Below are 14,150 nucleotides of genomic sequence, written 5' to 3' on the forward strand. Positions count from 1 at the left end.
AACTTCTTTGGCAGGCGCCCTGCTCCGATGATCAATACATGTTGCTTCTGACGTGGACAATTTAGCCAGATCCAGTGCTTCTTCTGTTCATCATCAACACAATTAAGTTATACAATACATGCATGTTTTGTTCAATCAAGTTCATATTTATATCAAAAAACAGCTTTTTACATTAGCATGTGACGTTCAGAACTAGCATACCCCCGCAAACTTCCGGGGAATTTGCTAACAATTTACTAAATTACTCACGATAAACGTTCACAAAAAGCATAACAATTATTTTAAGAATTATAGATACAGAACTCCTCTATGCACTCGATATGTCCGATTTTAAAATAGCTTTTTGGTGAAAGCACATTTTGCAATATTCTAAGTACATAGCCCAGGCATCACGGGCTAGCTATTTAGACACCCGGCAAGTTTAGCACTCACCAATATCAGATTTACTATTATAAAAGTTTGATTATCTTTTGTTGTCTTCGTCAGAATGCACTCCCAGGACTGCTACTTCAATAACAAATGTTGGTTTGGTCCAAAATAATCCATCGTTATATCCGAATAGCGGCGTTTTGTTCGTGCGTCCCAGACACTATCCGAATGGTAAAGAAGGGTCACGCGCATGGCGCAATTCGTGACAAAAAAAATCTAAATATTCCATTACCGTACTTCGAAGCATGTCAACCGCTGTTTAAAATCCATTTTTATGCCATTTTTCTCGTAAAAAAGCGATAATATTCCGACCGAGAATGTCCATTTAGCTAAACAGAGGAAAGAAAACAAAGCTTTCGGTCGACGCGGGCACGAGCCTGAGTCTCACAGTACTGTAACCAGCCACTACCCAAACGCGCTACTTTGTTTCAGCCAGAGCCTGCAAAGCCACGATTCAGCGTTTTGCCTTCTGAGACCCTATGGCAGCCGTAGGAAGTGTCACGGGACAGCTAAGATCCTCACTCTTCAATAAACAGAGACAAGAAGAACGACACCTTGTCAGACAGGCCACTTCCTGCATGAAATCTTCTCAGGTTTTTGCCTGCCATATGAGTTCTGTTATACTCACAGACACCATTCAAACAGTTTTAGAAACTTTAGGGTGTTTTCTATCCAAAGCCAATAATTATATGCATATTCTAGTTAATGGGCAGGAGTAGTAACCAGATTAAATCGGGTACGTTTTTTATCCATCCGTGAAAATACTGCCCCCTAGCCATAACAGGTTAATCTAACCACGTTGTCCGATTTCAAAAAGGCTTTACGGCGAAAGCATAAAATTAGATTATGTTAGGACAGTACATTGACAAAACATTACACACAGCCATTTTCAATACAAGGACAAGCGTCACCAAAAGCAGAAAACCAGCTAAAATGCAGCACTAACCTTTGACAATCTTCATCAGATGACACTCCTAGGACATTATGTTAGACAATACATGCATTTTGTGTTCTATCAAGTTCATATTTATATCAAAAAACAGCATTTTACATCGGCGCGTGATGTTCAGAAAATATTTTGCCTCCAAAAATGCCGGTGAATCAGCACAACAAATTAAAAAATACTCGTCATAAACCTTGATAAAATATTAAACTGTTATTCAAAGAATTATAGATTAACATCTCCTGAATGCAATCGCGTTGACAGATTTCAAAATAACTTTACTGGGAAGGCACACTTTGCAATAATCTGAGTACTGTGGTCAGAAAAAAAACAGCAGGCAATTACAGACACTGGCCATCTTGGAGTCATCTATTTTCATAAATAGCATTAGAAATATTCACTTACCTTTAATAATCTTCATCAGAAGGCACTTCCAGGAATCCTAGGTCCACAACAAATGTTGTTTTGTTCGATAAAGTTAATGATTTATGTCCAAATAACTCCATGTTGTCTGCGCGTTCTGTAGGCTACTCAAAATGTAGGGCGTGCGAGGGAAATGTGACGACGGAAAGTCAAGAAAAAGTTATATTTACGTTCGTTCAAACATGTCAAACGTTGTATAGCATCAATCTTTAGGGCCTTGAGAACGTGAAACTTCAGTAATATTCCAACCAGACGTTTGCATTGCCTTGAAAAACGTTTTGGAACGCAAAGGGATTTCTCACATGAACGCGCCCTATGAATTGATGTGATATTCAGGGCACCTGATTACCAGCGTTCTCCTTCGGTCTGTGTTTACCGCAAAAGGCTCAAACTACTTTCTAAGACTGTTGACATCTAGTGGAAGCCTTAGGAAGTGCTATTTGAGTCCTAACTCACTGTGTGTCAGAAAGGCAAGGACTTGAGAAAACTACAGGAACCAGATGTTCATTTCCTTGTTGGATGTCTCTCAGGATTTTGCCTGTCATATGAGTTCTGTTATACTCACAGACATCATTCAAACAGTTTTGGAAACTTTAGAGTGTTTTCTATCCAAATCTACTAATAATATGCATATCCTAGCTTCTGGGTTGGTGTAGGAGGCAGTTAAAAACGGGCACATATTTTTTTCAAAATTCTCAAAACTGCCCCCTAGCCCCAACGTATTTTTCATGTTTTGTTCACCTACAAACTAAACACAAATCTAGCCAACTGTTCTCCTCCCTCCTGGCTGCCCTCCCTCTTCCCTTCTCAGTTCAAGTTTGTTTATTATATACACATGATAGACACTGTGTGTACAAAACATTAGGAATACCTGTTTATTCCATGACATAGACTGACCAGGTGAATCCAGGTGAAAGCTATGATCCCTTATTGATGTCACCTAGGGCTGTGTCGGTCATGACATTTTGTCAGCCGGTGATTGTCATGCAAATAACTGACAATCTCATGGTAATTTACCCTTAATTAACATCAACACATTTAGCATCTACTGGATTCCACACATAGCCTACAAGCCACTGATACAGACCTTTGTTTTACTTTTTAAAAAGTAGAATAAATCCATGAAATATAGCCCACGCCTTCACAATAACTTAATTATTTATTTTAGACAGGTCTAAAGAAACATGACATGAAGAAAATCTAGCCTATTTCGGAAGACCAAACTAAGATTCCAGGCTGTATCACATCCAGCCGTGATTGGGAGTCCCATAGGGCAGTGCACAATTGTCCCAGTGTCGTCCAGGTTGGGGCGGGGTAGGCCGTCATTGTAAATAAGAACTTGTTCTTAACTGACTTGCCTAGTTAAAAAAAAGGTTAAATAAATGTAATACAAAAATGTAAAGAATTAGGGGTTCAATTAGGAAAGTTGAAATATAAAAAATATTCTTACAAGAACCTTTTCATCTTTAGAGTTCCTCTGGGAACCTTTCCTAATCAATGGGTTCATATTTTAACCTTTCCTAATCAATGGGTTCATATTTTAACCTTTCCTAATCAATGGGTTCATATTTTCACCTTTCCTAATCAATGGGTTCATATTTTAACCTTTCCTAATCAATGGGTTCATATTTTAACCTTTCCTAATCAATGGGTTCATATTTTAACCTTTCCTAATCAATGGGTTCATATTTGAACCTTTCCTAATCAATGGGTTCATATTTTAACCTTTCCTAATCAATGGGTTCATATTTTAACCTTTCCTAATCAATGTGTTCATATTTTAACCTTTCCTAATCAATGGGTTCATATTTTAACCTTTCCTAATCAATGTGTTCATATTTTAACCTTTCCTAATCAATGGGTTCATATTTTAACCTTTCCTAATCAATGGTTTCATATTTTCACCTTTCTTATCATAAATGATTCTTGGAGGAACCTGAAAATATGCTTGCGCCCTCTTATTATCAATAGCTTCTGCATGACTACTACCACCCACATCAACATTCCATTCCAGGACAGACTGGTAGCTACACAACAACACTTACTGGAAAACAACTAAATTTACACAACAACTCCTGCTAAGTGGTATTCCCTGTTCTGCATTCTTTCGGGAGAAAAACATCAAGGAAGATTTTGCTAGCTAGCTGGCTAATTTTAGCTAGCTAATGTCAATTACCTCTGGTCAATTTTTACATGTTGTAGCTAGCTAACGTTTTGACCCCATTGGTTCCTGCATACCAATGACCCATTGGTTCCAAGCCCAAACCAGAGTTTAAACCAGCACTCAGTTTTTTGTTGGCTGTATGGGGATAGGACTTCCACCTGCTAAATGGGCGCAGCCCCCTCACCTGCTGTATGGGGACAGGCCCCCCACCTGCTGTAAGGGTGCAGGCCCCCCACCTTCCCAGCCCCTGACCGGGTTTGATTTAATTAAAAGACAGTGTCCTTCGATCCCGCCTACCTGCTCTCACTTTCATTAACAGAAAAGTGGGAGAACAATGCCCGACAGGTGGGCACAAAGGACACTGTTTACCGGTGTACGGCTAACTAGCTACTGTTGTTGCCCCAGCCCCTTCTTCTGTGTGGTGTACGGCTAACTAGCTACTGTTGTTGCCCCAGCCCCTTCTTCTGTGTGGTGTACAGCTAACTAGCTACTGTTGTTGCCCCAGCCCCTTCTTCTGTGTGGTGTACGGCTAACTAGCTACTGTTGTCGCCCCAGTCCCTTCTTCTGTGTGGTTTACGGCTAGCTAGCTACTGTTGTTGCCCCAGCCCCTTCTTCTGTGTGGTGTACGGCTAACTAGCTACTGTTGTTGCCCCAGCCCCTTCTTCTGTGTGGTGTACGGCTAGCTAGCTACTGTTGTTGCCCCAGCCCCTTCTTCTGTGTGGTGTACGGCTAACTAGCTACTGTTGTCGCCCCAGACCCTTCTTCTGTGTGGTGTACGGCTAACTAGCTACCGTTGTCGCCCCAGCCCCTTCTTCTGTGTGGTGTACGGCTAACTAGCTACTGTTGTCGCCCCAGACCCTTCTTCTGTGTGGTGTACGGCTAACTAGCTACTGTTGTCGCCCCAGACCCTTCTTCTGTGTGGTTTATCGGTGGCGGCTGCTATCCATAGTTATTGTGAGTTGAGAAACCGGTACGGTGTTCAGTACATTGTTTGTGTCACATTGTCAAGGTGAAGGTACTCAGTATAAAGTGAAATTACATTCTGTGTACATCTATGTTCATCCTATTTTTTACCCCCAATTTTGTGATATCCAACTGATAGTTACAGTCTTGTCCCATCACTGCACTCCCATCATTCCCATACGGACTCGGGAGAGGCGAATGTCGAGAGCCATGCATCCCTCGAAACACAACAAGAGGGTGATGCGGTCTGTCCAACGCATCACTGGGGGCACCCTGCCACAGTGTATATCATGTGTATATAATAAACAAACTTGAACTGAGAAGGGAAGGGGGAGGGCAGTCAGGAAGGGAGGAGAAAAGATGGCCAGATTTGTGGTTAGATTGTAGGAGAACAAAACATGAAAAACACATAGGCCCTTAAAGTATGTGTCCTCAAATATGATGTAATCTAAACATCTCAGATGAGCAAAGGGGGACAGATGACAACAGCAGGCCAGTGGAACACTTAGAACAGCAGCAGCCAGGAGGACATGGAGGGAAGAGGATGATTTAGGAAACCCAGACACAGACCTAGAGCTGTGGAGTCATGATGTAGGAGACCCAGACACAGACCTAGAGCTGTCATGATGTAGGAGACCCAGACACAGACCTAGAGCTGTGGAGTCATGGTGTAGGAGACCCGGACACAGACCTAGAGCTGTCATGATGTAGGAGACCCAGACACAGACCTAGAGCTGTGGAGTCATGATGTAGGAGACCCAGACACAGACCTAGAGCTGTGGAGTCATGATGTAGGAGACCCAGATACAGTCCTAGAGCTGTGGAGTCATGATGTAGGAGACCCAGACACAGACCTAGAGCTGTGGAGTCATGATGTAGGAGACCCAGATACAGTCCTAGAGCTGTGGAGTCATGATGTAGGAGACCCAGACACAGACCTAGAGCTGTGGAGTCATGATGTAGGAGACCCAGACACAGACCTAGAGCTGTGGAGTCATGATGTAGGAGACCCAGACACAGACCTAGAGCTGTGGAGTCATGATGTAGGAGACCCAGACACAGACCTAGAGCTGTGGAGTCATGATGTAGGAGACCCAGACACAGACCTAGAGCTGTCATGATGTAGGAGACCCAGACACAGACCTAGAGCTGTGGAGTCATGATGTAGGAGACCCAGACACAGACCTAGAGCTGTGGAGTCATGATGTAGGAGACCCAGACACAGACCTAGAGCTGTGGAGTCATGATGTAGGAGACCCAGACACAGACCTAGAGCTGTGGAGTCATGATGTAGGAGACCCAGATACAGTCCTAGAGCTGTGGAGTCATGATGTAGGAGACCCAGATACAGTCCTAGAGCTGTGGAGTCATGATGTAGGAGACCCAGACACAGACCTAGAGCTGTGGAGTCATGATGTAGGAGACCCAGACACAGACCTAGAGCTGTGGAGTCATGATGTAGGAGACCCAGACACAGACCTAGAGCTGTGGAGTCATGATGTAGGAGACCCAGACACAGACCTAGAGCTGTCATGATGTAGGAGACCCAGACACAGGCCTAGAGCTGTGGAGTCATGATGTAGGAGACCCAGACACAGACCTAGAGCTGTGGAGTCATGATGTAGGAGACCCAGATACAGACCTAGAGCTGTGGAGTCATGATGTAGGAGACCCAGACACAGACCTAGAGCTGTGGAGTCATGATGTAGGAGACCCAGACACAGACCTAGAGCTGTGGAGTCATGATGTAGGAGACCCAGACACTAGAGCTGTGGAGTCATGATGTAGGAGACCCAGACACAGACCTAGAGCTGTCATGATGTAGGAGACCCAGACACAGACCTAGAGCTGTGGAGTCATGATGTAGGAAACCCAGACACAGACCTAGAGCTGTGGAGTCATGATGTAGGAGACCCAGACACAGACCTAGAGCTGTGGAGTCATGATGTAGGAGACCCAGACACAGACCTAGAGCTGTGGAGTCATGATGTAGGAGACCCAGACACAGACCTAGAGCTGTGGAGTCATGATGTAGGAGACCCAGACACAGACCTAGAGCTGTGGAGTCATGATGTAGGAGACCCAGACACAGACCTAGAGCTGTGGAGTCATGATGTAGGAGACCTGGACACAGACCTAGAGCTGTGGAGTCATGATGTAGGAGACCCAGACACAGACCTAGAGCTGTGGAGTCATGATGTAGGAGACCCAAACACAGACCTAGAGCTGTCATGATGTAGGAGACCCAGACACAGACCTAGAGCTGTGGAGTCATGATGTAGGAGACCTGGACACAGACCTAGAGCTGTGGAGTCATGATGTAGGAGACCCAGACACAGACCTAGAGCTGTCATGATGTAGGAGACCCAGACACAGACCTAGAGCTGTGGAGTCATGATGTAGGAGACCCAGACACAGACCTAGACCTGTCATGATGTAGGAGACCCAGACACAGACCTAGAGCTGTGGAGTCATGATGTAGGAGACCCAGACACAGACCTAGAGCTGTGGAGTCATGATGTAGGAGACCCAGACACAGACCTAGAGCTGTCATGATGTAGGAGACCCAGACACAGACCTAGAGCTGTGGAGTCATGATGTAGGAGACCCAGACACAGACCTAGAGCTGTCATGATGTAGGAGACCCAGACACAGACCTAGAGCTGTGGAGTCATGATGTAGGAGACCTGGACACACACCTAGAGCTGTCATGATGTAGGAGACCCAGACACACACCTAGAGCTTGATTTTTTTTGTCTGACGGTTATTGTCATGCAAAAGACTGCTGACCTGAAGGTAAATTACTGTTAATTAACATTGACACGTATAGCAACTACAGGCCTCCACTGTCTACAAGCCTCATACAAACCACTGTCTACCAGCCTCATACAAACCATTGTCTACAAGCCTCATACAAACCACTGTCTACCAGCCTCATACAAACCACTGTCTACAAGCCTCATATAAACCACTGTCTACAAGCCTCATACAAACCACTGTCTACAAGCCTCATACAAACCACTGTCTACAAGCCTCATACAAACCACTGTCTACAAGCCTCATACAAACCACTGTCTACAAGCCTCATACAAACCCCTGTCTACAAGCCTCATACAAACCACTGTCTACAAGCCTCATACAAACCACTGTCTACAAGCCTCATACAAACCACTGTCTACCAGCCTCATACAAACCACTGTCTACAAGCCTCATATAAACCACTGTCTACAAGCCTCATACAAACCACTGTCTACAAGCCTCATACAAACCCCTGTCTACAAGCCTCATACAAACCACTGTCTACAAGCCTCATACAAACCCCTGTCTACAAGCCTCATACAAACCACTGTCTACAAGCCTCATACAAACCACTGTCTACAAGCCTCATACAAACCCCTGTCTACAAGCCTCATACAAACCACTGTCTACCAGCCTCATACAAACCACTGTCTACAAGCCGCATACAAACCCCTGTCTACAAGCCTCATACAAACCCCTGTCTACAAGCCTCATACAAACCACTGTCTACAAGCCTCATACAAACCACTGTCTACAAGCCTCATACAAACCACTGTCTACAAGCCTCATACAAACCACTGTCTACAAGCCTCATACAAACCCCTGTCTACCAGCCTCATAAAAACCACTGTCTACAAGCCTCATACAAACCACTGTCTACAAGCCTCATACAAACCACTGTCTACAAGCCTCATACAAACCACTGTCTACAAGCCTCATACAAACCCCTGTCTACAAGCCTCATACAAACCACTGTCTACAAGCCTCATACAAACCACTGTCTACAAGCCTCATACAAACCCCTGTCTACAAGCCTCATACAAACCACTGTCTACCAGCCTCATACAAACCCCTGTCTACAAGCCTCATACAAACCACTGTCTACAAGCCTCATACAAACCACTGTCTACCAGCCTCATACAAACCACTGTCTACCAGCCTCATACAAACTACTGTCTACAAGCCTCATACAAACCACTGTCTACAAGCCTCATACAAACCACTGTCTACCAGCCTCATACAAACCACTGTCTACAAGCCTCATACAAACCACTGTCTACAAGCCTCATACAAACCACTGTCTACAACCCTCATACAAACCACTGTCTACAAGCCTCATACAAACCACTGTCTACAAGCCTCATACAAACCACTGTCTACAACCCTCATACAAACCACTGTCTACCAGCCTCATACAAACCACTGTCTACAAGCCTCATACAAACCACTGTCTACCAGCCTCATACAAACCACTGTCTACCAGCCTCATACAAACCACTGATGAGCACCTTTGGAACATCTACATAAAAAAATGATGAATCATTTTAATACACACCATCACAATGAATCCATTATTTATTTTAGGCAGATCTAAATAAACATGTATTATAGAAGAACGGAATATGAGTTGGCCTACTGAATGTTATCTGGCTATGCTCCATGCCATAGGATGTAGGCTTGTTCATTTAGTAGACTAGATACTGTATGTTATCTGGCTATGATATAGGCTGTAGACTTGTTCATTTAGTAGACTAGATACTGTATGTTATCTGGCTATGATATAGACTGTAGGCTTGTTCATTTAGTAGACTAGATACTGTATGTTATCTGGCTATGATATAGACTGTAGGCTTGTTCATTTAGTAGACTAGATACTGTATGTTATCTGGCTATGATATAGACTGTAGGCTTGTTCATTTAGTAGACTAGATACTGTATGTTATCTGGCTATGATATAGACTGTAGACGTGTTAATTTAGTAGACTAGATACTGTATGTTATCTGGCTATGATATAGGATGTAAACTTGTTCATTTAGTAGACTAGATACTGTATGTTATCTGGCTATGATATAGACTGTAGGCTTGTTCATTTAGTAGACTAGATACTGTATGTTATCTGGCTATGCTCCTTGTTATAGGATGTAGGCTTGTTCATTTAGTAGACTAGATGGGTCTATACATATAAGTCATGTGCCATTATTTTATATTATATGATTTTATAGTAATAATAATATAACTGTATTTTGCTTGAATGAAATAAAAAGGATATTTGTATCATTCCAGAGTGAGTGTTCATATGAAGTGTCTATGTTGAGTATAAAAGTGATAATTTTAAACTGTTATTTGGCAACTTTAGTTGTGAATGATACAAACTTTAGTAAATCCAATTCTAAAGGGTAGTTTCACCAGGACATCTAACTGAGGCATTTCAACAGTGTACAGCAACAGGTAGTCAGGAAGACATGCACTTATTAAACACATCCCCTACATTCATCTAGAAATATAACAGACTTTATTATAGTTTCACCAGGACATCTAACTGAGGCATTTCAACAGTGGTACAGCAACAGGTAGTCATGGAGACATGCACTTATTAAACACATCCCCTACATTCATCTAGAAATATAACAGACTTTATTATAGTTTCACCAGGACATCTAACTGAGGCATTTCAACAGTGGTACAGCAACAGGTAGTCATGGAGACATGCACTTATTAAACACATCCCCTACATTCATCTAGAAATATAACAGACTTTATTATAGTTTCACCAGGACATCTAACTGAGGCATTTCAACAGTGGTACAGTAACAGGTAGTCAGGGAGACATGCACTTATTAAACACATCCCCTACATTCATAACAGACTTCATTCTAAAAATATAATGTTGATATATTATCAAAATATTGCCACTTTATTCTCGAAATATTGCCACTTTTAAAAAGTGTGACTTTAGAGAGAGAGAAAAAAAGAAAGAAGGGATTGAGGGGTAATTTAATCAGATTGGCTTTTTGGACAGGTCAGAGTCAATGTTTGAAGTTGTTGGCAATACACTGTAGATCTATGTGTTCAAAAGTAGCTCCTAATGTCTTCAAATCCCTGGGGAGAGAGGAGCTGCTACCCCTGGGGAGAGAGGAGCTGCTACCCCTGGAGAGAGAGGAGCTGCTACCCCTGGGGAGAGAGGAGCTGCTACCCCTGGGGAGAGAGGAGCTGCTACCCCTGGAGAGAGAGGAGCTGCTACCCCTGGGGAGAGAGGAGCTGCTACCCCTGGGGAGAGAGGAGCTGCTACCCCTGGAGAGAGAGGAGCTGCTACCCCTGGGGAGCGAGGAGCTGCTACCCCTGGGGAGAGAGGAGCTGCTACCCCTGGGGAGAGAGGAGCTGCTACCCCTGGGGAGAGAGGAGCTGCTACCCCTGGGGAGAGAGGAGCTACTACCCCTGGGGAGAGAGGAGCTGCTACCCCTGGGGAGAGAGGAGCTGCTACCCCTGGGGAGAGAGAGGAGCTGCACATTGTAAGAGCTGTAAAGAGAGAGGGAGTGGAGAGAGAACAGGCAGAACCTGATATGTAAATGAGCAGAGCAAACGAAAGTAACTTTCGACGACCGAATGATCATTCAGACTCTGTTTCTATTGAGAGAGAGATAAAAGGTAAGATGATTATTGTGTATTAATATAGTTGATGATATTGTTGTGTGTATTCATATAGTTGATGATATTGTTATGTGTATTCATGTAGTTGATGATATTGTCATGTGTATTCATATAGTTGATGATATTGTTATGTGTATTAATATAGTTGATGATATTGTTATGTGTATTCATATAGTTGATGATATTGTTGTGTGTATTCATATAGTTGATGATATTGTCATGTGTATTAATATAGTTGATGATATTGTTATGTGTATTCATATAGTTGATGATATTGTTATGTGTATTCATATAGTTGGTGATATTGTTGTGTGTATTAATATAGTTAATGATATTGTTATGTGTATTAATATAGTTGATGATATTGTTATGTGTATTAATATAGTTGATGATATTGTTATGTGTATTCATATAGTTGGTGATATTGTTATGTGTATTAATATAGTTGATGATATTGTTATGTGTATTAATATAGTTGATGGTATTGTTATGTGTATTAATATAGTTGATGATATTGTTGTGTGTATTCATATAGTTAATTATATTTTTGGTGGACAGTGTTATAACAGTCCTACTCTCCTTAAAATGTTTTGGATATAAATTAGATGCGTGGGGTGAATTCGTTCTGTGCCCATCTGTGTGCCCCAGGGTGATCGCTCCTACACTATCTACAATCTAAAAGGGTTCTTTGGCTGTCCCCATAGGAGAACCCTTTGTAGAACCCTTTTTTTGGTACTAGGTAGAACCCTTCTGGGTTCCGTGAAGAACCCTTTCCACAGAGGGTTCTACATGGAAGCCAGAAGGGTTCTACCTGGAACCCAAAAGCGTTCTCCTATGGGGACGGCAGGAGGACCCGTTTGGAACCCTTTATTCTAAGAGTGTACTGGATCATAGGTCTATAGACAAGTCTTCTCAAAACATTTTAAAAACATTTTGTGGAAAGCCTAACAACAACTTACACTTCCTCAAAACAGGTTGTGTGTATTCATTAGTGCCGACCGTAGCAAAACGTTTGGCAACAGAAACCGTTTAGGTCACATTGTACAGTGTTTGGAGTAAACTGTTTATGCATCATTTTAGAACTGTTGGCTGTGGAGTAAACTAATGAATACAACCCAGTTTGTAGCCAACAACTCGGCTGTTTATACCTGATGCTGAAACCTGAATGTAGCCTGGGGGTATACTAATATGCAAGCTAGATATTCTGGTTTTCTAAAGCTAGCCAGCTTCAGTTATCTTCACATTCCATCTCAGGCCTCACCCATCAGAATATACAGAGTGCTAGTCATCAGGAAGCTGCTCTCTCAGCAGAACAGAAAATATCTCAATGACTTGACATGTTCTGGTTGTGAATTCAGGCTACAAGGTGACAATCCTGTCAGGGATTATTGTAAAGTGTGTAGATAAATTAAATGTATGGTGTAATGTTAGTATAGTGAATGACAGTAAAACACTCCTAACAGTCTACTACAACTGAGACAGGTTGGTGTAATGTTAGTATAGTGAATGACAGTAAAACACTCCTAACAGTCTACTACTACTGAGACAGGTTGGTGTCAGTTTAATCAGACAAAATGGAGCTGACTGGATGTGGTCAAGTCAAATTCAATGTATCAATATTCAGATATTATACTTCTACATTTAACATTTCATATGATAATGTAATTGTATCATAGTTCCTCTATAGTGTAGTGATCCTCTACATTTCATATGATAATGTAATTGTATAATAGTTCCTCTATAGTGTAGTGATCCTCTACATTTCATATGATAATGTAATTGTATCATAGTTCCTCTATAGTGTAGTGATCCTCTACATTTCATATGATAATGTAATTGTATCATAGTTCCTCTATAGTGTAGTGATCCTCTACATTTCATATGATAATGTAATTGTATTATAGTTCCTCTATAGTGTAGTGATCCTCTACATTTCATATGATAATGTAATTGTATCATAGTTCCTCTATAGTGTAGTGAGCCTCTACATTTCATATGATAATGTAATTGTATCATAGTTCCTCTATAGTGTAGTGATCCTCTACATTTCATATGATAATGTAATTGTATCATAGTTCCTCTATAGTGTAGTGATTCTCTACATTTCATATGATAATGTAATTGAGCCACTTCACAATTCCAACTAAGTGACCCAATTGGTGCCAATGGCGCGATGCGTAGGTTGTTGGCCTTTTACATGTGAGACCTGGGTTCACTTCCCTGCCCAGCTGTTTGCTACATTGGTGTCAGAAGTGGTATGGTGTCTGTGAGGTCATCAGAATGGACCGGATGTGTGAGGGGTCTGAGTAGTCGAAGCACGGGACTAATTAACACTGATACTGGGTTAACCCTATTAATACTGACACTGGGTTAACCCTATTGATATTGATACTGGGTTAACACTATTGATACTGATACTGGGTTAACACTATTGATATTGATACTGGGTTAACCCTATTGATACTGATACTGGGTTAACCCTATTGATACTGATACTGGGTTAACCCTATTAATACTGACACTGGGTTAACCCTATTGATATTGATACTGGGTTAACACTATTGATACTGATACTGGGTTAACACTATTGATATTGATACTGGGTTAACCCTATTGATACTGATACTGGGTTAACCCTATTGATACTGATACTGGGTTAACACTATTGATACTGATACTGGGTTAACACTATTGATATTGATACTGGGTTAACCCTATTGATACTGATACTGGGTTAACACTATTAATAATGATACTGGGTTAACACTATTGATACTGAT

This window comes from Salmo salar, unplaced genomic scaffold (genome assembly GCF_965601325.2).
Source record: "Salmo salar unplaced genomic scaffold, fSalSal1 ptg000360l, whole genome shotgun sequence".
In the NCBI taxonomy this organism is placed as follows: Eukaryota; Metazoa; Chordata; class Actinopteri; order Salmoniformes; family Salmonidae; genus Salmo; species Salmo salar.